Source organism: Rhinoderma darwinii (genome assembly GCF_050947455.1).
Source record: "Rhinoderma darwinii isolate aRhiDar2 chromosome 5 unlocalized genomic scaffold, aRhiDar2.hap1 SUPER_5_unloc_48, whole genome shotgun sequence".
NCBI classification, from domain to species: domain Eukaryota; kingdom Metazoa; phylum Chordata; class Amphibia; order Anura; family Rhinodermatidae; genus Rhinoderma; species Rhinoderma darwinii.
This window is the reverse complement of record NW_027461807.1, coordinates 98,676-125,833: the sequence shown is the minus strand read 5'-3', so window position 1 is coordinate 125,833 and position 27,158 is coordinate 98,676. Positions and strand designations below refer to the sequence as shown.

At 40.0% G+C, this 27,158-nt stretch overlaps 1 non-coding gene and 3 pseudogenes across 1 annotated transcript; all 4 read left to right on the top strand.

The window, feature by feature from the left end:
- Nucleotides 1-5,994: 5,994 nt before the first annotated feature.
- LOC142695666 (U2 spliceosomal RNA) lies at nucleotides 5,995-6,207 on the top strand (annotated as a pseudogene).
- A 6,122-nt stretch (nucleotides 6,208-12,329) lies between these two features.
- LOC142695675 (U2 spliceosomal RNA) lies at nucleotides 12,330-12,521 on the top strand. The gene has a single exon (XR_012863753.1). It is a non-coding gene; the product is annotated as a U2 spliceosomal RNA (small nuclear RNA).
- Nucleotides 12,522-18,763: 6,242 nt separating this feature from the next.
- LOC142695719 (U2 spliceosomal RNA) lies at nucleotides 18,764-18,977 on the top strand (annotated as a pseudogene).
- A 7,674-nt stretch (nucleotides 18,978-26,651) lies between these two features.
- On the top strand, nucleotides 26,652-26,854 carry LOC142695709 (U2 spliceosomal RNA; annotated as a pseudogene).
- The last annotated feature ends 304 nt before the right edge of the window (nucleotides 26,855-27,158 follow it).

The following is a 27,158-nucleotide window of genomic DNA, read 5'->3' as shown; positions in this document are numbered from 1 at the left end:
AGCATTCAGGGGAATAGCGGCGGAGATGAGAGGTTTCTTTGATCTCTGCCTTTATAGAGTGGGACTGTGGCTGTGTAATACAACCATTGCCCCGCCCCGCACGCGGTCAGCACGAGGTGATGCGGGCGGCGCTGCACTAATGAGCGGGGGTTCAGGCACTGAAGACAGAACATGTGGGGGTGTTTTGTAGTGCGGCCGCCATGTTCTGTTTTCAGTGCCGCCGCTCATTAGTGCAGCGCTGGCCGCATTGCATCATCCTTGCGGCGCGCACATGTCAGGACTCTGGAGCGGGGCCGTAACTGTATCACACAGCCGCAGCTCCGCTCTCATACATTCATGTATTACAATATTGAGCTGTGCGGCCGCACAGCTTAGTATCGAAATACATGAAATAACGGTATCGAACCGTTTGGGGGTGCACGGTATCGAAACCGTATCAAAGTGCCATCCTCCCTCCATTATTATCTCCTTCCCACTCTAGCATAATTTCCCTCCCTACCCAATGCCATCTCCCTGCCCCATTATCATCTCCCTGCTCCCATTATCATCTCCCTGCCCCCATTATCATCTCCCTGCCCCCATTATCATCTCCCTGCCCCCATTATCATCTCCCTGCCCCCATTATCATCTCCCTGCCCCATTATCATCTCCCTGCCCCCATTATCATCTCCCTGCCCCCATTATCATCTCCCTGCCCCCATTATCATCTCCCTGCCCCCATTATCATCTCCCTACCCCCATTATCATCTCCCTGCCCCATTATCATCTCCCTGCCCCCATTATCATCTAACTCTACCCCCATTATCATCTCCCTGCCCCCATTATCATCTCCCTGCCCCCATTATCATCTAACTCTACCCCCTCCCCATAGAAAGCACGTCTGTATTAGTTTACACTGCAGCATAGGATTGTATCACTCAGCTCTACAAGGGCTCTTTTCTCCTGTCCTGTGTAAACAGAGGGAGAAGACAGGTTTATTGCCACATGTTACACAGGACGGGAGATAAGAGCCGCAGAGCTGATACAATCCTATGCTGCGGTGTTAACATAATACAGAGGTGGGGAAGATATTTACTTTCTATGGGGGCAGGAGGAGATTTTTTCAGGAGGCTCCGGGCAGCAGCAGCCGGACACAGACATAAGTTAGTACTCACTGTGTCTGAAGAAGAAGACGACGACTGCTGCTGCTGCTGGACGTATCCTCCGAGGCTGAGCTCATAACTCCCGCTGCTGTGATGTCTCCTCCCCACACGCTGTCACGCTGTTGTGGAGGAGGAGGGGCGGGCACATCTCACTCTCCAGCGGGCCCTTACGGTTTCATTCTGATGTAATGAACGGGCCCCTGCTTCGTGATGGGACCTGTTCCTTTCACCGAAATGAAATCGTACGAGCCACACTGCCGTGAGTCTATTAATTCCAGCGGCAGAGTGCGGGCCCCTTTTTTTTTAATTTATGCCCGGGCCCCTCACTGCAGTACCCCCAGTACCCCCCTGATGGCGGCCCTGCCTATGGACATACCAGTTTTAACTGCGATGTCACCTGCAGAAACTGTGGAAGCAAAGAGCACAATATAAGGGAGTGCACAGAAGAAAAAAAATGCAACTTTTGTCAAAAAACTGGTCACTTGTATTTTTCTTGTCCTCATAGGTACCGAAGCGGAGAAGAAGAGCAACCCGGGGCGCCCCCACGTGCTCCACCAGTGGACCAGCCCCGCCCTCAGGGAGAGGAACAAGCCAGTGCTGCAAAGGAGCAGCGGGGTACCTGGGCTTCAAGAGTACGGTCTGTTGGAGCCAAAGCAGGTACCTCACAGCCAACAGCCTCAGAGGAGAGAAGGGAGTCCAGTGCGAAAGAAAAACGCCAAGCCAAACGTAAGGCTGAGAAGGGGCAGGCCAGTGAGATAACTGAGGCATCCCAGAGTGCTGGTTGCTCAGTGGATGCCGGGCCTGCTCCCAATCCTGGGTCTCTAGATACGGAGTCTGAAGAGGAAGGTTGGCTGAAAGTGGGTCCCCGTAAAAAGGGTAAACAGGAGCGTGCCGGTAGGGGGGTGACAGGGGAGGAGCAAATGGATACGTCCGTAAAGCAAAGTGAGGCTCCTCCTAGGACCACCCCCTCGTCGTTACTGGTGAGGAGGGTGGGCGCTGTTCCCCCCGAGCCAACCGACACCCCGCCATGTGCGCAACCTCCCCCTCTAGAACGGCCTGCACGGCCTCAGGGGGGAGCGGCGGGGCCCTTGGGGGACCCACCCGATACAGACCTATATGGTCAGCCGTTAGAGACCCAGGTAAGGCTGTGTGAATCTGGGCTCCCTGTATACGAGATGAGGGCTGTTGGCTCGACGCTCACTGAAGGTAGTTCCTCTCCTGAGTCATCCCCTTTCTCGCAAGAGTCAGACGAGGGCGGGGAGTTGAGTTCAAGCGAGATTTCTGGTATTGCTGGTGGAGGCCAAGTCTGATTTTAAGTAACACGATTATTTATTTTTTTTAAATCAAGACTAACACAATCAAATCTCCACGATGTCTGAAATAAAGGGGATCTCCCTCAACGTGAGGGGCGCCAAGTCCAAAGTCAGAAGGGTTGCTCTCTTCAGTTTTTTATCTGGCCTGGCAGCCTCTGTTTTTTTCCTGCAGGAGTGCGGCATTCCCCATGCAATGAAGTACCATAAATACAAAGAGGATTGGAAGTATGGTCCATCAGTCTGGTCTGGATCTAACGAATCCAGATCAGCAGGGGTCGCCATTCTTTTTAAGGGAAACGTTTTTATTGATTTTATCCAAGAGATTCTTCCAGGACGTATTTTATTGGTTAAAGCTTTTATTGACGGCGTAAAATGGCAGTTTTTAAATTTTTACGGCTCACCTGACAAAAATGAGAGAGCAGAGATGCTAGAAATGTTACCTCCTTTTATTAATACAACTGAGCCTTTTATCCTCGCAGGTGATTTTAACTGTATCCTGAGGGGGGAACGCCGGCTTACCAGTGCTACAAGTAGGAATTACGATAAGACCTCTGGACTGCTCAAAGATATTGTAAATGATTTTAAATTAACTGATGTGTACAAAGAATGTAATAGGAGCAGCCCAGAGGAAGCCGGCGTTACCTGGAGCAACGCCACCTGTAGCTCCAGGATAGATTTTATTTTTTGTAATGAGAATGTACTGCCTTTTAATTGTGAAGTTTTAACTAATGTTTTTTCAGATCACAAGCTTTTATCATTTTATGTAAAGCGTGATTTTAATAAACCGGTGTGTAAGAAGTCCTGGAAGTTAAATGTTTCCCTTTTAGATGATCCACAGGTTTTTACTGATTTTATTGAATTTTACCAAAAATGCAGGCGGGGGAGAGACATGCGTACTCCCATCAGTGCATGGTGGGAGAAAATGAAAAAAAGAATAAAGGAATTTTTTATTAAAAAGAGCGTGGCGAAAGCCAGAGAAAAACATGCTTTTTTTAAAATTCTCAGCACCCGTCTGCAGACCCTGTACAAGATGAGAGATAATGAAATTGACGTTAAAACTGACATCACTAATTTAAAAAAAGAAATAGCTCAGTGCCTGGAGCAGAAAGGCAAAGAAATAATTTTCCGTTCCAAAATTCAGCATGTGGAGGAGAATGAGACCTGCTCCAGGTACTTTTTTAAAAAAATTAACAATAAAAAGGCTATTATTAAAAATATTGAAGGTGTGTCAGATGTACAGGGTATTTTAAGTAAAGTTCATGAGTTTTATGCTGACCTTTTTAGTGTTAAAACTGTGGATCATAATTTTATGCGTGACTCACTGAAGGAGATTACTACTGTTTTAGACCCTGTCTCCCAGAATTTTTTATTACAGGAGCTGACGGAGCAGGAGGTTTTAGAAACGGTAAAGAGTTTTAAAGCCGGAAAAGTTCCCGGACCGGACGGTATACCCAGTGAGTTTTATGTCAAATTTTATGACATTTTAAAAGAGGATCTTTTTAGCCTTTTTTATGAAGTTTTTAATTCCAAGATGCTGCCTAAGTCCTGGCGGAAGGGTGAGGTCTCCCTGCTACATAAGAAAGGTGACATCGCAGTTTTGAAGAACTGGAGACCAATAACCCTTCTGAATAGCGACTATAAAATAATGGCAAAAGTGTGCGCAAATAGATTAAAAGCCATAATACCCCACATTGTACACTCTAACCAGGTGTGTGGGGTGCCAGGCCGCAGCATCTGGGATAATCTTAACCTGATAAAAGACGTAATTGAGGACACGAGGTCTAGAAGAGGTAAATTAGCCATTTTATCTATAGACTTCGAGAAGGCGTTCGACCGTGTCTCTCATTTTTATCTTTTTAAGGTTTTAGAGCGTATGGGTATACCTGAAGGATTTTTATTATCACTTAAAGCCTTTTATAAAGATTGCACAAGCAAAATTTTAGTGAATGGTTTTAAGACACAGGACGTGATTTTAAACTCAGGGGTGAAGCAGGGGTGTCCCTTGTCCCCACTGCTTTTTATTTGCGCATTAGAGCCTCTACTGTGTACAATTCGCCGCGATAAGTTAATACGTGGAGTCCCCCTGCCCGGGGGTGGCGGCGTAGAGGCTAAAGCAGTGGGGTACATGGACGATGTAGCGGTTTTTTGCAGGGACACCCTGTCGCTTCAGAGAACCCTCAGACAAATTGAGTTTTATTGCTGTGCTTCCGGTTTTAAGGTGAACTTCGACAAAAGTAATATTTTAAATATAGGAAGCATGGCTTTTAGAGACATACCCGTCCCTGTGTCAGATAATATTACAATTTTAGGTGTCTCCTTCAGTGAGTGCGATAATGGTTTTATCAGTTGGGACATGGTGGCGCAGAAGGTAAATCAAAAAATATGTATGTGGAACATGAGAAAACTTACCATGGAGGGAAAAGTTTTAATTATTAAAATGGTCATTTTACCCCTGCTTTTATATCTAAGTATGGTTTTCCCTCCCCCCACGGTTTTATTGCAAAAAATTACTAAAGCATGTTTTACCTTCTTTTGGAGTTCCAGAATGGAGAAACTAAAAAGAGAGATTGTGATGAAATCCAAACCGAAGGGTGGCAAAGATTTTCCGAATTTTAACAGGTTTCTTTTAATCAAGTTCTTCAGTTTCTGTTTTAATTCCCTTTTTAAAGAACATTATTGGTCCTATTTTTTACGTTTTAATACAGGGTTTTTAATGCGAAGGTTTGGGTGGTTCAACATTGTTTTATCCTCACCTTACGCTTTTAAACTCTCAATAAACTATGTGATTTTAGAAAAGATAGTGACTTTATTTAACCTGAAGGGAAAAAATGTAAATGAGCTGAAAAATAGTAAAAAGTTAATTAAAGACCTAAGAGAAAGTGAGACGGTCAGCAGGATTGAGAATTTTAATGAGGAACGAAGTGCTTTTATCTTCAAAATTATTAATGTGTTTTATCTTTTTAATACACAGATGGACCTGGCCTGGAGCTGCATTCATCAATGTCTTCCATGCCGGGCATTCCAATACAGAAGGAGGTTCGCGAGGTCTGCCGTCTGCCCGAGGGAAGGCTGCCAGGCCGAGGAAACGGTTCGACACATTTTTTGGACGTGTGATTTTGCGAAGGAATTTTGGAAAAAAATATTCCCTCTTTTGGCAAAGATGGCAGACCTGAAAGACTTGAATTATGAAGATATTTTATATGGACTATTTGGATGCCCAACCGCGAGCCAAAAGATAATAGCGTGGAAGACGATGAATTGCGCCAAAGAAGCTCTATGGAAGGCCAGGAACATCCTGATTTTTAAGCACGACGTTTTATCTACTGATGATGTTTTAGGTCTTTGTTTTAGCGAAATGTACATTTATTATTTATTAGACAAAAAAAGAAATGCCACCCTTCTAAATAAATGGTTTGTGAAAGAATGGAACTCCAACATATAAAGATTTGCCACCATGTCCCTTTTATGTAATGTAATGCAATGAAATATTGATTTTATTGTTATTCATTTGTACAAAAGTTGGTTTTATTGTAAACTGTTTTTTTTTTATGAAATAAATCATTGACACCCCTGAAAAGGGGTAGCCAACTTAAAAAAAATCTGTTCTTATCAGTTTAATATCTGATACGTCCCCTATCTGGGGACCATATATTAAATGGATTTTTAGAACAGGGAGATGGAAATAGAGCTTGCTCTGTCCACTCCACGCATTGACCTGGTATTGCAGTATTTCCAGGACCGGTGCACCCTTCCCTTATGTGTTGACTAAAATCAGATTCCAAAAGTGCTATTTGTGTTTGCTATTGTTTTTGTCTTTCTGATGGGATCTCCCCTTTTAATCCCATTATTTCAACACCTGTTGGACAATGCATTTGTACAGTCATGTGTGATAATGAGCTAATTTATTAAATGCAATTAATTAATACATTGCCACCTCTTGTTTTGTGTCGTCTGTGTTTCTGGCATTTCACATTGGAACAGCTCATTCACCTTCCTTGTCTTCTCTCCGCCCTCCCTCCTAGGTAGGTTAAAGAGCTGCACCTGAGCCAGCCACTGATTGATGCAGCACCACAGTCAAATAGTGGAGTGGAGTAGAGGAACAGCAAACAGCCATTAAAGCCAGCCGCCCGCCCGCCCGCCCGCCACAATGGACCTACCTGTGTACACTAGATGGATGTGATGGAATGTACTGTCGTCCCTACATTTCAAGAAGAAGTAAGAATTGCAGTTGCAACAAAGCCTTGCTTGCCTACAAAGACAGCAGCAATTTGGATTTGTTACTATGTTACCTAGAAGAATAACAAACTGTGCAAGGATGGAGGTTGTAGGAGCAAGGAGAAGTTGTCTGTAAAGTTGGTGGATGCCTATTTTCCATTTTGCAGTCCCTTGTCTCCCTCTTGTGGCCTCCTGGAGGCAAATAAATGTGCAAAAAAAAGACAGCCTGGCGGCCGGCTGTTGCAATGTTGCCCTCTCAGGCAACACTGAGTGACTGACTGAGCCTCACCGTCTTATATAAAGTTCAGACGGAACTTTGCACGTGTCATAGTGGAGCCCTCAGGATTCCAGAGCCAGCTTTCTGACATCATAATGGGGCCTCAGAGATAAAAGCCTGGGCCCAGGCAGTGTTGGTCAGTGCTGCTCAGCAGGCAGCACTGGACTGGACTGGATTACAGCTGATACAAGGTGTGAAGGAACAAGGGGTGGCTGTGGGCATGCACTGGCTGCCGCTGCCAGTGTTTATCTGCATGGCAGCAGGGCATTTGGGCGTTGCCAGGAAGGCGTTTTTATGTAGATTCCTCCTCTTTCAGCACTGCATTGTGGTGCAAGCAAAAGAAGCAAATCCTGTCTGGCTTCCTCTCCGGCCTTTATTCACCTCCCGCTTAGTAGCTGTGAGTGTGTGCGCGCCTGCAGGGCCCCGTGGAATTGCCTAGGAGTAGGCTGAATCGCTGCAAGGGGTGAACAGCAGTATTAGGCAGGCTCGGTCAACGCCCGTCCCATTCGGGTTATCGCTTCTCGGCCTTTTGGCTCAGATCAGGTTTATTGCCTGGTTTGGGCTGGAGGTGCGAGTTTGGAGCGATCCTCCGTTTCCGTTTACGGGAAACTTTTTTTGCTGTGGTTTTGTACCGACAGGTTTATTGTGAAGAATGGCTGCCATCAAGAATACCATCCGGATTGAAGTGCCCCCGAGAGAAGCCAACAAGAACAACGTGAAATTTGTGGTTGCAGATCTTATCGAAAAAAAGGCTGGAGCACAAAGGCAAGACATCTATGCTGTACAAGACTTTCCAAAAACAGGTGCGTACGATGTCACGTTCCATGAGGATTTTACTTGCCTTAATGTATATGAGTGGCTGAGAAACAACACTGAAGATCCCATGATGCAAGGAGTTAAAGTTACACCATTGTTTGGATTCAATGAAATTAACTTGCTTGTACATGTGTATAACCCTTACACCAAGATTGATCTGCTGGTGGATTTCCTGCTCAAGTACTGTGAGTATGTGAAAGGAGGAGTTGCACAGACCAACATCCTAGGGATTTTTAACTGTAAGTACAGATTTCAAGTCAAGCTGAAACGTGACTTAAACTGTGTTGGGGGTTTTCAACACCCACCGTCAAGTTTCTCTGTCGCAGGGCACCGTGGTTTTCTAAGTTATCCAGGACAGCCAAGGTATTGCAGGAAATGTTTTTCCTTTGGTCACACACAGGTCTTCTGTGATAAATCAGTGTGTTGCAGAAATTGCAAACAAGAAGGCCACACTGCAGGTGAGTGCCCCACCCCAAAATCCTGTGATGCGTGTGGGGGGACTGACCACATGTACAAGTTTTGTCCTGTAGCAGATGCTCAAAGGGCTGCAAATGAGGAAAAAACCAAAGCAGCACAGCAGAGACAGGAGGAGCAAAGAAAGCAAAGACAAATGCAACAGGTAAAGTCTTATGCTAGTGTGGTGAAAGACTCGGGCGGAGCACAGAAGCTGAAAGTAAGTGAGCCACAGATTTTGCAACCAGGTGGGCCCCACCCTTTCTTACCCCTGATGAGGCACTTTGAGGAGCTGTTTGAAGAGGCAGGGGAGGCGGTGCATGAATCAGATCCAACGAATATTCATGAGTTCCCATCAAGCATAGAGACGGTAAAGAGTCAAAGGGAGGGTGGTGGGGATGAATCAGACGAAGATGGCCAAGCATTGTGCGTGCAGAGGAGGGTTTTCAAGAAAAGACGTAGTGAGGAGGGTGAAAACCAAACCCCGCAAGCCGGCTCTTCGTTGCAAACGCTGGAGGAAGACATTGCGGACGTTGTGGATGGTGGTGGAACTTTATAGATAATGTTTTTCCTTTGTTCTGTTTTTTCAGTGTTCTCCATGAGCTAAAAGTTTTTTGGCAATATGGGAGTCAAAATCGCTTCACAAAATGTGAGAGTGTTTAAAACTAAGAATAGAAGAACTGCCATATTAGAGTTTCTTGCACAAGAAAATGCAGTCATATATTGTTTGCAAGAATGTGGTTTGAATGAAGCAATTAGTAGTGATGAATGGGTGCATGGAAGTTCAATTTGGTCATGGAGTGTATCAAATAAAAATGATGGGCTGGGAATTTTAGTTAAGGGAAAAGAAGTGTCTCTTATTAGTTATACAGTTATAGAGGAGGGGAGGTGTATCTTGGCCTTTTTTAGCTATAAAAATGTTAGGTTTTGTATCATTAATGTTTATGCGTCAACGGACAAAGTTGAAAGAAAAAATTTGTTTGATAAAATTAAGTTTTTCGTTCCAGGAGGGCTACCGGTAATATTAGTTGGAGACATGAACTGTGATATTAGTAAAAGTACTGTCGATATTTCAGGGAAAGTATTATTAGAAATAATTAATGATTTTCATTTATCGGACATGCAGAAATTATGCAAAATCGATCCCAGGTTGAATACCTATCATGCAGATAGAGGTAGAATACATAGTTGTTTAGATTATTGTTTTATTTCTCGGAACTTAGTTCCTTTAAGTTACAGTCAACAGCAAGTGGTATTTTCTGACCATGAATTGGTTATATGTGAAGTAGATGTGGATGTAAACAATGTGTCTGGGCGTGGTTTATGGAAATTAAATGTTAATTTGATGGAAAGTGAAGATGTGAGAAAGGAGTATGCTAGAAAGTATGAGAGTTGGTGTAGACAAAAAGGAACTTTCAATAATATAGGTAAATGGTGGGATTGGGTTAAATGGAAAACAAAAATATTTTTTAGGAATCTTGGGTATAAAACTGCTGCAGTTAAAAGAGAGAAGTATGTGAGACTAAATGCACGTCTGAATTTATTGTATAAATTGAGAGAGAGCGGTGCGGAAGTGAATGAAGATATCTTGTGTGTAAGAAGAGAGATTAATGAATATTTGAATGATAGAGGAAAAAGTATTATTTATAGGGCAAAATTAGATAAAATGGAGTTTGATGAGAAGTGTAGCAGGTTTTTTTTCAAAAAAGTCTTTAGTAAAAGACAAAGTATGAATGTGTTGGTTGGAAGAGATGGCAATGAGGTGAGCGGTGATGGAGTAAGTGAAGAAGTTGCGAGTTTTTATGAGGATTTGTATGCAAATAAGTGGAGAGATGAAGATATGGAAAGTGATGTGCTAAAAGTTTTGGATGGTAAGTTGAGTGATGTAGAAAAACAAGGTGTCATGAAAGAGTTGGTGATAGAAGAATTATGGAAGGTAATAAATAGTATGGCGGTAAATAAAACGCCTGGTGAAGACGGATTACCAATAGAATTTTATAGACGTATGTGGGATGTGATAGGGCGTGATTTCTTCGAAGTATGTAAATATATGTGGACGAATGAAGAAATGGTTGAGAGTATGCGTGCAGGAGTAATTGTATTGATACCAAAAAAAGGGGATTTGAAAGATTTGAAGAATTGGCGTCCAATAACGTTGCTCAATTGTGATTATAAAATTTATGCAAAGGTGATCGCGAATAGGATGCGTGATGTGATAGAGAGTGTGATTGGGGAAGAACAGTGTTGTGCAGTGCCTGGAAGAAGATTGCATGAGAATGTGTGTATGCTGAGAGATTGTTTATGGGACTCTATGGAGAGGAAAAATGATGTCTTTTTATTAAGTTTAGACTTTGAAAAAGCCTATGACAGGTTATCTCATAGTTATTTATTTAAGGTTTTAGTTAGAATGGGGTTTCCAGTTGAGTTTGTCTGGCGTATTAGAAGCCTATATAAAGGGATATATAGTCGGGTGTTATTGAATGGGCATGTAGGAAGGAAAGTGAATGTGTTGTCAGGCGTGCGTCAAGGATGTCCGTTGTCTGCGATTGTTTTTATTTGTTCAATTGAACCTTTGTTGTGTATGATAAGAAAGGACAAAGTTATTCGTGGTGTACATGTGCCAGGTGGAGGAGGGAAAGAATGGAAAGTAAGTGGTTATATGGATGATGTTTGTGTTTGGTGTGATTCTGAGTGTTCAGTGAGACGAGTGAAATTGCTAGTGTCCTTCTTTTGTAGCGTGTCTGCTTTTCGTGTGAATTGGGACAAGAGCGAATGTAAAAATTTTGGAAAAGGCGTTTTGAGGAGGGATATAGGAGTGAATGTAGTGAATGGACCAATTAAGGTTTTGGGTGTAAAGTTCAATGAAAGATTGGATGGTGCGGAATGTTGGGAAGATGCTAAGAAAAAAGTTGAAAACAAGTTAAATTTTTGGAAAATGAGGAGTTTATCCTTCTTTGGGAAAATCTTAGTAATCAAAAGCATTATTTTACCGATCTTTTTGTTTATTGCCATAGTCTTTCCACCAAGCTATATGGGTCTTAGGAGTCTAAATAGAATTTTGTTTGTTTTTTTATGGGGATCCAAAATGGAGAGGGCTAAAAGAGAAATTTTAGTGAAAAGTATAGATAAGGGAGGTCTTGGGTTTCCAAATTTAGAAATTTATTTTGGGGTAAATTTGGTTATCTTTCTATTGAGAGTAGTTAGATCAGATGGAAAGTACGCATATATGTGTAGATATTTATTTGGTACCTATTTGATTCGAATGAAGTGGTGTGTGCGAGATTTGCGTCGTCCTGTTTCCTTCGTCATTCCTGTGTGGTATGTATGGATGTACAAGTTCCTTGGTAAATATGAATTACGGGATGTGGATGTCAGAATGTTGCGAAATAAGAGTCTAGTGTATAGGATGATTGAATGTAGAGAGACTGAGTGTAGTATAAATATGGTGAGAGGAAGAGATGTAAGTAAAGTATGGAAGAAAGTAAGAATGGATGGCTTAACGAATAAACAGAGAGAGTTAGTCTGGCAAAGCCTTCACGGAGTACTACCGGTTAGAGAGTTCCAGAGGAATCGAGGTTTGGTCAGGAGTGATGCGTGCCCGAGGTCTGGCTGTAATGGAAAAGAGAGTATTGTTCATTTGTTTTGGAATTGCCAGTATGCAAGAGAAGTGATAAAGAGAATGGGACCGTTATGTAAAGAGTTGACTGGGGTAAGTTTGTTATCTTTTGAAATGTTTATGTTTGGTTTGTGTGCGTGTAATGGAGAAAAAGAGAGAGTGTTGTGGTTGCTGCTTGCATGTATAAAAGAAGTATTATGGGATGTTAGAAATGTGTATGTATTTAAAAGAAAAGAATTTCCTGTAAAAGACAGTGTAAGAATGGTGTTAGGAAAATTATATGTTTGTTTTTTGTGGGATAAAAGGAGAAGAGGAGAAGATGCTGAAGGAGTGTGGAAAGTGAGAAAGTGGATAGATGTAGTAAATTGTTCCTAATAGCTATTTTATGTTTATTTATGTGTATTATTTGTTGGAAATAAAGAAAGTCCACATGATGATGGGAAACAGTGCCCTATAACTGTTACTGATGTTCTAATGGTAGTTTTGGACCGTTGAATATCCCATCTGAGGATTTAATAAAAAAAAAAAAAAAAAAATCTGTTCTTATCAGTTTAATATCTGATACGTCCCCTATCTGGGGACCATATATTAAATGGATTTTTAGAACAGGGAGATGGAAATAGAGCTTGCTCTGTCCACTCCACGCATTGACCTGGTATTGCAGTATTTCCAGGACCGGTGCACCCTTCCCTTATGTGTTGACTAAAATCAGATTCCAAAAGTGCTATTTGTGTTTGCTATTGTTTTTGTCTTTCTGATGGGATCTCCCCTTTTAATCCCATTATTTCAACACCTGTTGGACAATGCATTTGTACAGTCATGTGTGATAATGAGCTAATTTATTAAATGCAATTAATTAATACATTGCCACCTCTTGTTTTGTGTCGTCTGTGTTTCTGGCATTTCACATTGGAACAGCTCATTCACCTTCCTTGTCTTCTCTCCGCCCTCCCTCCTAGGTAGGTTAAAGAGCTGCACCTGAGCCAGCCACTGATTGATGCAGCACCACAGTCAAATAGTGGAGTGGAGTAGAGGAACAGCAAACAGCCATTAAAGCCAGCCGCCCGCCCGCCCGCCCGCCCGCCCGCCCGCCACAATGGACCTACCTGTGTACACTAGATGGATGTGATGGAATGTACTGTCGTCCCTACATTTCAAGAAGAAGTAAGAATTGCAGTTGCAACAAAGCCTTGCTTGCCTACAAAGACAGCAGCAATTTGGATTTGTTACTATGTTACCTAGAAGAATAACAAACTGTGCAAGGATGGAGGTTGTAGGAGCAAGGAGAAGTTGTCTGTAAAGTTGGTGGATGCCTATTTTCCATTTTGCAGTCCCTTGTCTCCCTCTTGTGGCCTCCTGGAGGCAAATAAATGTGCAAAAAAAAGACAGCCTGGCGGCCGGCTGTTGCAGTGTTGCCCTCTCAGGCAACACTGAGTGACTGACTGAGCCTCACCGTCTTATATAAAGTTCAGACGGAACTTTGCACGTGTCATAGTGGAGCCCTCAGGATTCCAGAGCCAGCTTTCTGACATCATAATGGGGCCTCAGAGATAAAAGCCTGGGCCCAGGCAGTGTTGGTCAGTGCTGCTCAGCAGGCAGCACTGGACTGGACTGGATTACAGCTGATACAAGGTGTGAAGGAACAAGGGGTGGCTGTGGGCATGCACTGGCTGCCGCTGCCAGTGTTTATCTGCATGGCAGCAGGGCATTTGGGCGTTGCCAGGAAGGCGTTTTTATGTAGATTCCTCCTCTTTCAGCACTGCATTGTGGTGCAAGCAAAAGAAGCAAATCCTGTCTGGCTTCCTCTCCGGCCTTTATTCACCTCCCGCTTAGTAGCTGTGAGTGTGTGCGCGCCTGCAGGGCCCCGTGGAATTGCCTAGGAGTAGGCTGAATCGCTGCAAGGGGTGAACAGCAGTATTAGGCAGGCTCGGTCAACGCCCGTCCCATTCGGGTTATCGCTTCTCGGCCTTTTGGCTTCGATCTGTAGTGGGTTGAAGTCAGAGGGCAAGGTGCACTGGTGGAAACCTACCTGCTCGGCCTTTTCGGTTTTCGGACCGAACTGCTGCTATTGAGGGGTGGCTGAAAGCTGGTGTGCCTTTTCTTTGGAGGATTCGGAACCTATTCGTGGAGGGAATTTTTCGCTGGACGTGTGGATTTCGTTTTTCCCATTGGAATCAGGAGGCGATCGAGCTCTTTTTAAGGGCTTTCTTCGTGCTGTGGAGGAAGAGGAAAATTTTGTTGGAATATGGCTTATGGAAGGAGAACACCTGGAGAATGGCGAGGATTTCAGGATAATCGGCCTGACTTCTTTGACGATAAGTATGGCTTAAAGGATACTATTCGGTTCTTCCTGTCCCCAGAAGTCCGACAAGAAAAAAATCTAAGGTACCTTTATGACAAAATACTAATACCGGTTATGGAATTGGAGAAGAAGGATTTCTTTTGCATACAAACCTTCTTTTCCAGGGGAATCTATGATGTGACTTTAGAATCAAATGTATTATGCGAGAAGGCATACGCCCTTTATGAAGCTAATAAGGGGCGGGATGTTTTTAAGGGGATAAAAATTGCCCCGTTGTTTCAATTTCAGTCAAAATTGTTAACTATCCAAATGTATAGTCCATTCATAACGGACCAAGAGGTAGAATCATACCTTTGGAATTTCTGTGAAAAACTCTCCCTAAAGCAACATGGGATGACGGACTTCGGTGTATGGAATGGAAAAAGAATATATTATGCTACGTTTAAAAAAGACCCACAGGAAGAAGGAGGAGTCTGTAGGCCCCCACCCGTGGTGTTTATAAACCGTAGTAGAGGATATTTATTTTTTTCAGGGATGCCTCCCTATTGCAGAAGTTGCAAGAAATACGGTCACAGTGACGATAATTGTAAACGTTGTATGGACTGCCCGATGAATATTCATCAAGAGGCCGATTGTCCAAAAAAGAAGGAAAAAATACCTGAACTGCAGCAAGTTGAAGAGGTGATGGAGAATGTTCAGGAGGAGGAAAGAGAGAATACGGAAAAAGAGAGGAAGGAGAAGGAGAGAAAGGAGAAGAGAAAAGAGGAAAAAGAAAAACGGCAAGAGAAAAAAGAAACTAGGAAGGAGAAAGAGGAAAAGAAAAAAACAAGAGAAAAAGTGGAAAAAATACCTGAAGTAGTGGTAACCCAGGGATCTGAAGCTGGGGGATCTGGACAAACAGAAGGTATCACTGTAGTGAGGGAAACCCCTTCAGATAGTCCTGTGGAGGAGGAGGGCCTTACTGAAGAGGTAATGGAAACAACTTTAAGTAATTTGAAAAGATCTTTAGATGAAGAAGCGGTGTTGGAATGTGGAAATATTGGTGGTGAAAAAAGAAGAGTGATAGAAATTTTGGAGGTCGTGTCACCCTTAAGTTCCGTTAGTTCGGAGGCATTGAGGATAGACGAGTATCCTTCTATCACTGATGAGGGCGGGGGAGATAGCCCTGGAATTTTCATTAAGAAATGATCAGTATAGCGTCCCTGAATGTTCAGGGTTTAAAAAATTCAAAAAAAAGAGTTGCTTTATATGATTTTTTTAATAATGAATCTTATGATTTCATTTTTTTACAAGAATGCAATATAGAAAATAGCATGTGTTATGAGTTCTACAAAAAATATTGGAACGGGAAAGCCTTTTTTTCAGGAGGTAATGAGCAAAAGAGCGATGGAGTAGGTTTTTTATGTAGTAAGGAGTGGAAAGTGGAGAAAATTCAAGAGATTTATCCGGGGAGGATAATGATGATAGAAGTAAAGAAGACAAATAAAAAAATCAAATGTTTTTGTGTGTATGGATACACCGAGAAGAGTAAGAGAACCCAACTCTTTGAAATTCTACAGTTGTTCCTTACAGGTTCAGATCCTATTATTATAGGAGGAGACTTCAACTGCCATCTGGAAAATAGGAAAGATGGTTCCGTATCATGTTTAAAAGGAATTCTCTCATCAAGTAATTTAAAAGATATGTGGGAAATATGTGGTAAAAAGAAAGAAGATGAATATACATGGAGTAGGAAAAACTCTAGGTCTAGAATAGACTATTTTTTTGTATCTGAGCATTTTAAAGGGTCATCTTTTAAAACCGATTTTAACTGCTTCTCCGATCATAGATTGATCAAATGTATGTTAGAATGTGAGAGAATGGAGAGCAAAAAATCTTCACATTGGAAACTGAATACGAAAGTACTAGAAGATGAAAACGTAAAATCGGAATTTGGTTCATTTTATAAAAAGTTGCAGTGTAGGAAAAGTAGTTTTAAAGATGTTTTTGAATGGTGGGAGTTCGTAAAGTTTCAGATCAAAAAAAATTTTATTCGTATTAGTAAAAGAAAGGCGAGAGAGAGAGTGGAATTATATGAATCTCTAAATACGAAACTCCAGTGTTTTTATGTCCTGGGGAAAAATGGTGTAATGATGGATAATGAGATTGAAGGCATTAAAAGCCAAATTAACAGAAGTTTGTATGAAAAAGGGAGGGAAATCATATTTAATTCGAGAGTAAAAATATTGGAATGTGATGAAAAATGCTCAAAATTTTTCTTTAAAAAAATCATTAATAAAAGAGATTATATTGACAAGCTGGAGGGAGAGGTGGTTTTGGAAGGGAAGTTGAAAAAGGCACATGAGTTTTACGATAATTTATTTTCTGGAAAAACGAGTGATTGTTTTTTAAGGGACCATTTTATTAGTCAATTAGATAAAAATTTTAATAAAGAAGAAATAGAATTTTTATCTGAAGATTTTACTGAAAATGAAATTTATAATACAGTTAATAGCTTTTCGAATGGGAAAACACCTGGTTTGGATGGTTTACCGATAGAGTTTTATAAGGTTTTTTGGAGTTTGGTGAGTGTGGATTTTTGTGATATAATTTTTAGGGTTTTATCCTCTTTTAAAATGCCAGTATCGTGGTCTGAAGGGTTGATTGTTTTACTTTTTAAGAAAGGGGATAAAGAAAGGATAAAGAATTGGAGACCCATAACGTTATTAAATATGGATTATAAAATTTATGCTAAATTATTTGCCAATCGTTTGAAAAAAGTAATTGCATCGGTAATTGAGGAGGATCAGACATGTGCTGTGCCAGGGAGAAAAATTACGGATTCATTACTCTTGATCAGAGATGTATTATGGGATTTTAAGGATCGTGATCAGGATTTGGCTTTAATTTCATTAGATTTTGAAAAAGCATATGATAGAATTTCCCATTTGTTTTTATTTCAGGTTTTAAAAAAGCTTGGTTGTCCTGATATTTTTATTAAGCGTATTAAGAGTTTATATTTTAGTTGTTTTAGTAAAATCTCAGTGAATGGCTTTTTATCAGAAAATGTTAAAATGAATTGTGGAGTGAAGCAAGGGTGTCCTTTGTCGCCAATACTTTTTATTTGTGCCGTGGAACCACTTTTATGTGCAATAAGAAGGGATAAAGTTATTGATGGTGTTTTTATTCCAGGAAATAAGAATGAGCGAGTTAAAATTGTAGCATATATGGATGACATTACGGTTTTAGTTAGAAGTTTGAGAGGTTTTAATAGGGTATTACGAGTAGTTGAATGGTTTAATGGTGCATCCGGTTTTAAAATAAACTGGGAAAAATCAGGGGTTTTATTGATAGGGAATCTTAAGTTGGAAAGGGAATGTAAATTATTAAGTGTAGTTGATATGAAAATTTTAGGTATTTATTTCTCACAAAACTGTGGAAGTATAAAAAATTGGGAATCTCTCTTGGAAAGGGTTAAAAAGAAGGTGGATTTTTGGAAACTAAGGTGTCTATCAATGGAAGGGAAAATTTTAGTGATTAAACAAGTTTTATTGCCTCTGATTTTATATGTAACTTCTGTTTTTATGCCCTCGAATATTATGATGAAAAAAATTATTAAGGTATGTTTTAATTTTTTTTGGGGTTCGAAAATGGAGAGAGTAAGGAGAGTAGAGTTATATAAATCAAAAGGATATGGTGGTAAGGGTTTCCCTGATTTTAGACAGTTTTTATTTTGTAAGTATTTATCACAGTGTATCAGTATTTTATGTGGACCTGAATCAAAGTTGAGAGCCTTTATAATATATAATTTTGGATTTTTTATAAGAAAGTATAAATGGATCAATATAGATCTAAAGAGACCATATAGGTGGTTGCCTCCAGAAAACTATTTAATTTTAGAGAAAATTATAAGAGAGTTTAATTTGGCAAAAGAAAAAAAAGAGGTACTTATTAATCATAAAAAAATGTTAAAAGTCTTAGAGGGTAGAACTATTTGCAGCCCGATTGAACGGTTTACTCCCCAGGTGGTTAAAAATATTTGGAAACATGTTAACCTTTCTTGTTTGTCTAATGATCACAAAGATCTATTATGGTGTATGATAAAGGATTGCTTACCAACAAAGGATTTCCAATATAAAAGACGACTGAATCGGAAAAGCCAATGTCCTAGAAGTGGTTGTATTGATGATGAAACCACAATGCATGTTTTCTGGAATTGTGATTTTGCACAAAAAGTTTGGAAAAAGATAAGTAAGTTGGTGAGCATGGTGAGTAAAGTTAACTATTTTAATTTTAACTTGATATTTTATGGTATTGGAATTGGGGAAAATGAGTTTGAAATAGTTTGGTTGATTTTAGTATCAGTTAAAATGGCGCTATGGAAGTCCAGGAATATCTTATTATTTAAAAGAGATGTTTTAACTGTTGATGATTGCATACGTCTAAGCCTAAATTATTTATTTATTTATTATTGGAAAGAAAAGAAAGAAGTAGGAATAGAGAAAGCAGAAGGAAAATGGAAACAAAAGAAATGGAATTCTGTAATGGGAGTGTAGAATAGATACTTAGGGGGAAATAATATATAAACGTACTTACCATTTACGATGATGAGATGAGTCTTGAGATCTGTGAAGAGGAAAAGATGGTGATTTTGAGTTTTGAGACTTGTGATCTGAGTAAAAAGAGAGAAAAAAAAAAAAAAAATAAAAAATCTGTTCTTATCAGTTTAATATCTGATACGTCCCCTATCTGGGGACCATATATTAAATGGATTTTTAGAACAGGGAGATGGAAATAGAGCTTGCTCTGTCCACTCCACGCTTTGACCTGGTATTGCAGTATTTCCAGGACCGGTGCACCCTTCCCTTATGTGTTGACTAAAATCAGATTCCAAAAGTGCTATTTGTGTTTGCTATTGTTTTTGTCTTTCTGATGGGATCTCCCCTTTTAATCCCATTATTTCAACACCTGTTGGACAATGCATTTGTACAGTCATGTGTGATAATGAGCTAATTTATTAAATGCAATTAATTAATACATTGCCACCTCTTGTTTTGTGTCGTCTGTGTTTCTGGCATTTCACATTGGAACAGCTCATTCACCTTCCTTGTCTTCTCTCCGCCCTCCCTCCTAGGTAGGTTAAAGAGCTGCACCTGAGCCAGCCACTGATTGATGCAGCACCACAGTCAAATAGTGGAGTGGAGTAGAGGAACAGCAAACAGCCATTAAAGCCAGCCGCCCGCCCGCCCGCCCGCCCGCCCGCCACAATGGACCTACCTGTGTACACTAGATGGATGTGATGGAATGTACTGTCGTCCCTACATTTCAAGAAGAAGTAAGAATTGCAGTTGCAACAAAGCCTTGCTTGCCTACAAAGACAGCAGCAATTTGGATTTGTTACTATGTTACCTAGAAGAATAACAAACTGTGCAAGGATGGAGGTTGTAGGAGCAAGGAGAAGTTGTCTGTAAAGTTGGTGGATGCCTATTTTCCATTTTGCAGTCCCTTGTCTCCCTCTTGTGGCCTCCTGGAGGCAAATAAATGTGCAAAAAAAAGACAGCCTGGCGGCCGGCTGTTGCAGTGTTGCCCTCTCAGGCAACACTGAGTGACTGACTGAGCCTCACCGTCTTATATAAAGTTCAGACGGAACTTTGCACGTGTCATAGTGGAGCCCTCAGGATTCCAGAGCCAGCTTTCTGACATCATAATGGGGCCTCAGAGATAAAAGCCTGGGCCCAGGCAGTGTTGGTCAGTGCTGCTCAGCAGGCAGCACTGGACTGGACTGGATTACAGCTGATACAAGGTGTGAAGGAACAAGGGGTGGCTGTGGGCATGCACTGGCTGCCGCTGCCAGTGTTTATCTGCATGGCAGCAGGGCATTTGGGCGTTGCCAGGAAGGCGTTTTTATGTAGATTCCTCCTCTTTCAGCACTGCATTGTGGTGCAAGCAAAAGAAGCAAATCCTGTCTGGCTTCCTCTCCGGCCTTTATTCACCTCCCGCTTAGTAGCTGTGAGTGTGTGCGCGCCTGCAGGGCCCCGTGGAATTGCCTAGGAGTAGGCTGAATCGCTGCAAGGGGTGAACAGCAGTATTAGGCAGGCTCGGTCAACGCCCGTCCCATTCGGGTTATCGCTTCTCGGCCTTTTGGCTTCGATCTGTAGTGGGTTGAAGTCAGAGGGCAAGGTGCACTGGTGGAAACCTACCTGCTCGGCCTTTTCGGTTTTCGGACCGAACTGCTGCTATTGAGGGGTGGCTGAAAGCTGGTGTGCCTTTTCTTTGGAGGATTCGGAACCTATTCGTGGAGGGAATTTTTCGCTGGACGTGTGGATTTCGTTTTTCCCATTGGAATCAGGAGGCGATCGAGCTCTTTTTAAGGGCTTTCTTCGTGCTGTGGAGGAAGAGGAAAATTTTGTTGGAATATGGCTTATGGAAGGAGAACACCTGGAGAATGGCGAGGATTTCAGGATAATCGGCCTGACTTCTTTGACGATAAGTATGGCTTAAAGGATACTATTCGGTTCTTCCTGTCCCCAGAAGTCCGACAAGAAAAAAATCTAAGGTACCTTTATGACAAAATACTAATACCGGTTATGGAATTGGAGAAGAAGGATTTCTTTTGCATACAAACCTTCTTTTCCAGGGGAATCTATGATGTGACTTTAGAATCAAATGTATTATGCGAGAAGGCATACGCCCTTTATGAAGCTAATAAGGGGCGGGATGTTTTTAAGGGGATAAAAATTGCCCCGTTGTTTCAATTTCAGTCAAAATTGTTAACTATCCAAATGTATAGTCCATTCATAACGGACCAAGAGGTAGAATCATACCTTTGGAATTTCTGTGAAAAACTCTCCCTAAAGCAACATGGGATGACGGACTTCGGTGTATGGAATGGAAAAAGAATATATTATGCTACGTTTAAAAAAGACCCACAGGAAGAAGGAGGAGTCTGTAGGCCCCCACCCGTGGTGTTTATAAACCGTAGTAGAGGATATTTATTTTTTTCAGGGATGCCTCCCTATTGCAGAAGTTGCAAGAAATACGGTCACAGTGACGATAATTGTAAACGTTGTATGGACTGCCCGATGAATATTCATCAAGAGGCCGATTGTCCAAAAAAGAAGGAAAAAATACCTGAACTGCAGCAAGTTGAAGAGGTGATGGAGAATGTTCAGGAGGAGGAAAGAGAGAATACGGAAAAAGAGAGGAAGGAGAAGGAGAGAAAGGAGAAGAGAAAAGAGGAAAAAGAAAAACGGCAAGAGAAAAAAGAAACTAGGAAGGAGAAAGAGGAAAAGAAAAAAACAAGAGAAAAAGTGGAAAAAATACCTGAAGTAGTGGTAACCCAGGGATCTGAAGCTGGGGGATCTGGACAAACAGAAGGTATCACTGTAGTGAGGGAAACCCCTTCAGATAGTCCTGTGGAGGAGGAGGGCCTTACTGAAGAGGTAATGGAAACAACTTTAAGTAATTTGAAAAGATCTTTAGATGAAGAAGCGGTGTTGGAATGTGGAAATATTGGTGGTGAAAAAAGAAGAGTGATAGAAATTTTGGAGGTCGTGTCACCCTTAAGTTCCGTTAGTTCGGAGGCATTGAGGATAGACGAGTATCCTTCTATCACTGATGAGGGCGGGGGAGATAGCCCTGGAATTTTCATTAAGAAATGATCAGTATAGCGTCCCTGAATGTTCAGGGTTTAAAAAATTCAAAAAAAAGAGTTGCTTTATATGATTTTTTTAATAATGAATCTTATGATTTCATTTTTTTACAAGAATGCAATATAGAAAATAGCATGTGTTATGAGTTCTACAAAAAATATTGGAACGGGAAAGCCTTTTTTTCAGGAGGTAATGAGCAAAAGAGCGATGGAGTAGGTTTTTTATGTAGTAAGGAGTGGAAAGTGGAGAAAATTCAAGAGATTTATCCGGGGAGGATAATGATGATAGAAGTAAAGAAGACAAATAAAAAAATCAAATGTTTTTGTGTGTATGGATACACCGAGAAGAGTAAGAGAACCCAACTCTTTGAAATTCTACAGTTGTTCCTTACAGGTTCAGATCCTATTATTATAGGAGGAGACTTCAACTGCCATCTGGAAAATAGGAAAGATGGTTCCGTATCATGTTTAAAAGGAATTCTCTCATCAAGTAATTTAAAAGATATGTGGGAAATATGTGGTAAAAAGAAAGAAGATGAATATACATGGAGTAGGAAAAACTCTAGGTCTAGAATAGACTATTTTTTTGTATCTGAGCATTTTAAAGGGTCATCTTTTAAAACCGATTTTAACTGCTTCTCCGATCATAGATTGATCAAATGTATGTTAGAATGTGAGAGAATGGAGAGCAAAAAATCTTCACATTGGAAACTGAATACGAAAGTACTAGAAGATGAAAACGTAAAATCGGAATTTGGTTCTTTTTATAAAAAGTTGCAGTGTAGGAAAAGTAGTTTTAAAGATGTTTTTGAATGGTGGGAGTTCGTAAAGTTTCAGATCAAAAAATTTTTTATTCGTATTAGTAAAAGAAAGGCGAGAGAGAGAGTGGAATTATATGAATCTCTAAATACGAAACTCCAGTGTTTTTATGTCCTGGGGAAAAATGGTCTAATGATGGATAATGAGATTGAAGGCATTAAAAGCCAAATTAACAGAAGTTTGTATGAAAAAGGGAGGGAAATCATATTTAATTCGAGAGTAAAAATATTGGAATGTGATGAAAAATGCTCAAAATTTTTCTTTAAAAAAATCATTAATAAAAGAGATTATATTGACAAGCTGGAGGGAGAGGTGGTTTTGGAAGGGAAGTTGAAAAAGGCACATGAGTTTTACGATAATTTATTTTCTGAAAAAACGAGTGATTGTTTTTTAAGGGACCATTTTATTAGTCAATTAGATAAAAATTTTAATAAAGAAGAAATAGAATTTTTATCTGAAGATTTTACTGAAAATGAAATTTATAATACAGTTAATAGCTTTTCGAATGGGAAAACACCTGGTTTGGATGGTTTACCGATAGAGTTTTATAAGGTTTTTTGGAGTTTGGTGAGTGTGGATTTTTGTGATATAATTTTTAGGGTTTTATCCTCTTTTAAAATGCCAGTATCGTGGTCTGAAGGGTTGATTGTTTTACTTTTTAAGAAAGGGGATAAAGAAAGGATAAAGAATTGGAGACCCATAACGTTATTAAATATGGATTATAAAATTTATGCTAAATTATTTGCCAATCGTTTGAAAAAAGTAATTGCATCGGTAATTGAGGAGGATCAGACATGTGCTGTGCCAGGGAGAAAAATTACGGATTCATTACTCTTGATCAGAGATGTATTATGGGATTTTAAGGATCGTGATCAGGATTTGGCTTTAATTTCATTAGATTTTGAAAAAGCATATGATAGAATTTCCCATTTGTTTTTATTTCAGGTTTTAAAAAAGCTTGGTTGTCCTGATATTTTTATTAAGCGTATTAAGAGTTTATATTTTAGTTGTTTTAGTAAAATCTCAGTGAATGGCTTTTTATCAGAAAATGTTAAAATGAATTGTGGAGTGAAGCAAGGGTGTCCTTTGTCGCCAATACTTTTTATTTGTGCCGTGGAACCACTTTTATGTGCAATAAGAAGGGATAAAGTTATTGATGGTGTTTTTATTCCAGGAAATAAGAATGAGCGAGTTAAAATTGTAGCATATATGGATGACATTACGGTTTTAGTTAGAAGTTTGAGAGGTTTTAATAGGGTATTACGAGTAGTTGAATGGTTTAATGGTGCATCCGGTTTTAAAATAAACTGGGAAAAATCAGGGGTTTTATTGATAGGGAATCTTAAGTTGGAAAGGGAATGTAAATTATTAAGTGTAGTTGATATGAAAATTTTAGGTATTTATTTCTCACAAAACTGTGGAAGTATAAAAAATTGGGAATCTCTCTTGGAAAGGGTTAAAAAGAAGGTGGATTTTTGGAAACTAAGGTGTCTATCAATGGAAGGGAAAATTTTAGTGATTAAACAAGTTTTATTGCCTCTGATTTTATATGTATCTTCTGTTTTTATGCCCTCGAATATTATGATGAAAAAAATTATTAAGGTATGTTTTAATTTTTTTTGGGGTTCGAAAATGGAGAGAGTAAGGAGAGTAGAGTTATATAAATCAAAAGGATATGGTGGTAAGGGTTTCCCTGATTTTAGACAGTTTTTATTTTGTAAGTATTTATCACAGTGTATCAGTATTTTATGTGGACCTGAATCAAAGTTGAGAGCCTTTATAATATATAATTTTGGATTTTTTATAAGAAAGTATAAATGGATCAATATAGATCTAAAGAGACCATATAGGTGGTTGCCTCCAGAAAACTATTTAATTTTAGAGAAAATTATAAGAGAGTTTAATTTGGCAAAAGAAAAAAAAGAGGTACTTATTAATCATAAAAAAATGTTAAAAGTCTTAGAGGGTAGAACTATTTGCAGCCCGATTGAACGGTTTACTCCCCAGGTGGTTAAAAATATTTGGAAATGTGTTAACCTTTCTTGTTTGTCTAATGATCACAAAGATCTATTATGGTGTATGATAAAGGATTGCTTACCAACAAAGGATTTCCAATATAAAAGACGACTGAATCGGAATAGCCAATGTCCTAGAAGTGGTTGTATTGATGATGAAACCACAATGCATGTTTTCTGGAATTGTGATTTTGCACAAAAAGTTTGGAAAAAGATAAGTAAGTTGGTGAGCATGGTGAGTAAAGTTAACTATTTTAATTTTAACTTGATATTTTATGGTATTGGAATTGGGGAAAATGAGTTTGAAATAGTTTGGTTGATTTTAGTATCAGTTAAAATGGCGCTATGGAAGTCCAGGAATATCTTATTATTTAAAAGAGATGTTTTAACTGTTGATGATTGCATACGTCTAAGCCTAAATTATTTATTTATTTATTATTGGAAAGAAAAGAAAGAAGTAGGAATAGAGAAAGCAGAAGGAAAATGGAAACAAAAGAAATGGAATTCTGTAATGGGAGTGTAGAATAGATATTTAGGGGGAAATAATATATAAACGTACTTACCATTTACGATGATGAGATGAGTCTTGAGATCTGTGAAGAGGAAAAGATGGTGATTTTGAGTTTTGAGACTTGTGATCTGAGTAAAAAAAAAACAAAAAAAAAACTTTAGGGTATTGCCTTGTTTCTTGGTCAGGAGGTGCCCTGGTACCCTTTTCCTTGGCCTGGGGGGATCGTCTCTTTTACAAGAGACTTCACCCCTCTGCTGCTATTGGGGAGGAGGATTAGTCCAGGGCAACGAGGAGCGATCACCCACCTGACACCTCGGTGTTGAAGGTTTATCCTGAAAACCATCAGAATGGAGGCCATACCGGAATATATGAAGACCAGGAATGCTGTTCGTTTTACGGTGACGGAACTGGAAAGGACCAAGAAAGACCTGCGTTTTCTGAGCGAAGATTTGTTGCTGGGACTGTTTCGGCTGAGCAAGGAGGACATACTGGCTGTAATGGACTACCCACGGAGAGGTGTTTATGACGTCACGTTCATCAATGAAGAAACGTATTTGAAGTTTTTGGGAATCATGTTGAAGTCACGTGAAGATCCTAAGTTGGGAGGTGTGGTGATGGTACCACACTTTCCTGTGTGGCAGCGACTTGTGACCGTCAAGATGTACTCGCCATATGTTGAAGAGGAGGATATTAGTATATTCCTAGGAAAGTATTGCGAGAAAGTTGTGGAGAAAGGCAAAGTTCTGAATGAATTTGGCTTTTGGACCGGGAAATGGAGATTTTTTTGTTCAATGAAACTGGACAGAACTTCAGGAAAAATGGTAACCCCACCAGCTCGCTTTAAAATTGGAAACACGACTGGAGATTTGTTCTTTTCTGGGATGGACATTTTTTGCAGGAACTGTAAGAAATATGGGCACAATACAGCAGAATGTCAAAAGACTGTCTGTACGAAATGTTTGCAGGAAGGCCATAGCTACCAAGACTGCAAAGAGGAAAAGATTTGTAACATGTGTGGAGAGGCTGGGCATGTCTTCAGGATATGTCCAAAGAGACATAGAAGAGGAGTGCAACAAGAGAGTGGAACGAGTATGGAGAAAAGTAAATCGAATGTTGAAGAGGTTGCTTCAGTAACGGAAAAAATGGAGAATAGTGGAGGAGAAAGTGTTAAAGATATAGATATGGGGAAAGAAAAAATGGCTGAAAAAAGAAAAATTGAGAAAGCTAAAATATCTAAAGAAGAAAGTGAAGAAAGAAAGAAGATAATGAGAGAGGTTATGATTTTACGGGAGAAGGCGGATATAGAGGATTTGCGTGAAAGAATAGAATCGCATTTGTCAAAACATTTTTTCCGCTTTATGGAAAGATTTAGCATACCACCTTGGTTGGTGGAAGAGGTTAAAAGCGAATGGGATGGTGAAACCCTGAAGCAGGAACAATTAGAAATGCTTGTTATTTTTGCGATGAAAAAAGGCTTGGTGCCATGATTTAAATGGCAACAGGTATGGATGTATTTGTGTAATGTATATGTATGTTCAATAAATATATTAAAAGAGGAAAATTAAAAAAAAAAAAAAAAAAAATAAAAAAAATCTGTTCTTATCAGTTTAATATCTGATACGTCCCCTATCTGGGGACCATATATTAAATGGATTTTTAGAACAGGGAGATGGAAATAGAGCTTGCTCTGTCCACTCCACGCATTGACCTGGTATTGCAGTATTTCCAGGACCGGTGCACCCTTCCCTTATGTGTTGACTAAAATCAGATTCCAAAAGTGCTATTTGTGTTTGCTATTGTTTTTGTCTTTCTGATGGGATCTCCCCTTTTAATCCCATTATTTCAACACCTGTTGGACAATGCATTTGTACAGTCATGTGTGATAATGAGCTAATTTATTAAATGCAATTAATTAATACATTGCCACCTCTTGTTTTGTGTCGTCTGTGTTTCTGGCATTTCACATTGGAACAGCTCATTCACCTTCCTTGTCTTCTCTCCGCCCTCCCTCCTAGGTAGGTTAAAGAGCTGCACCTGAGCCAGCCACTG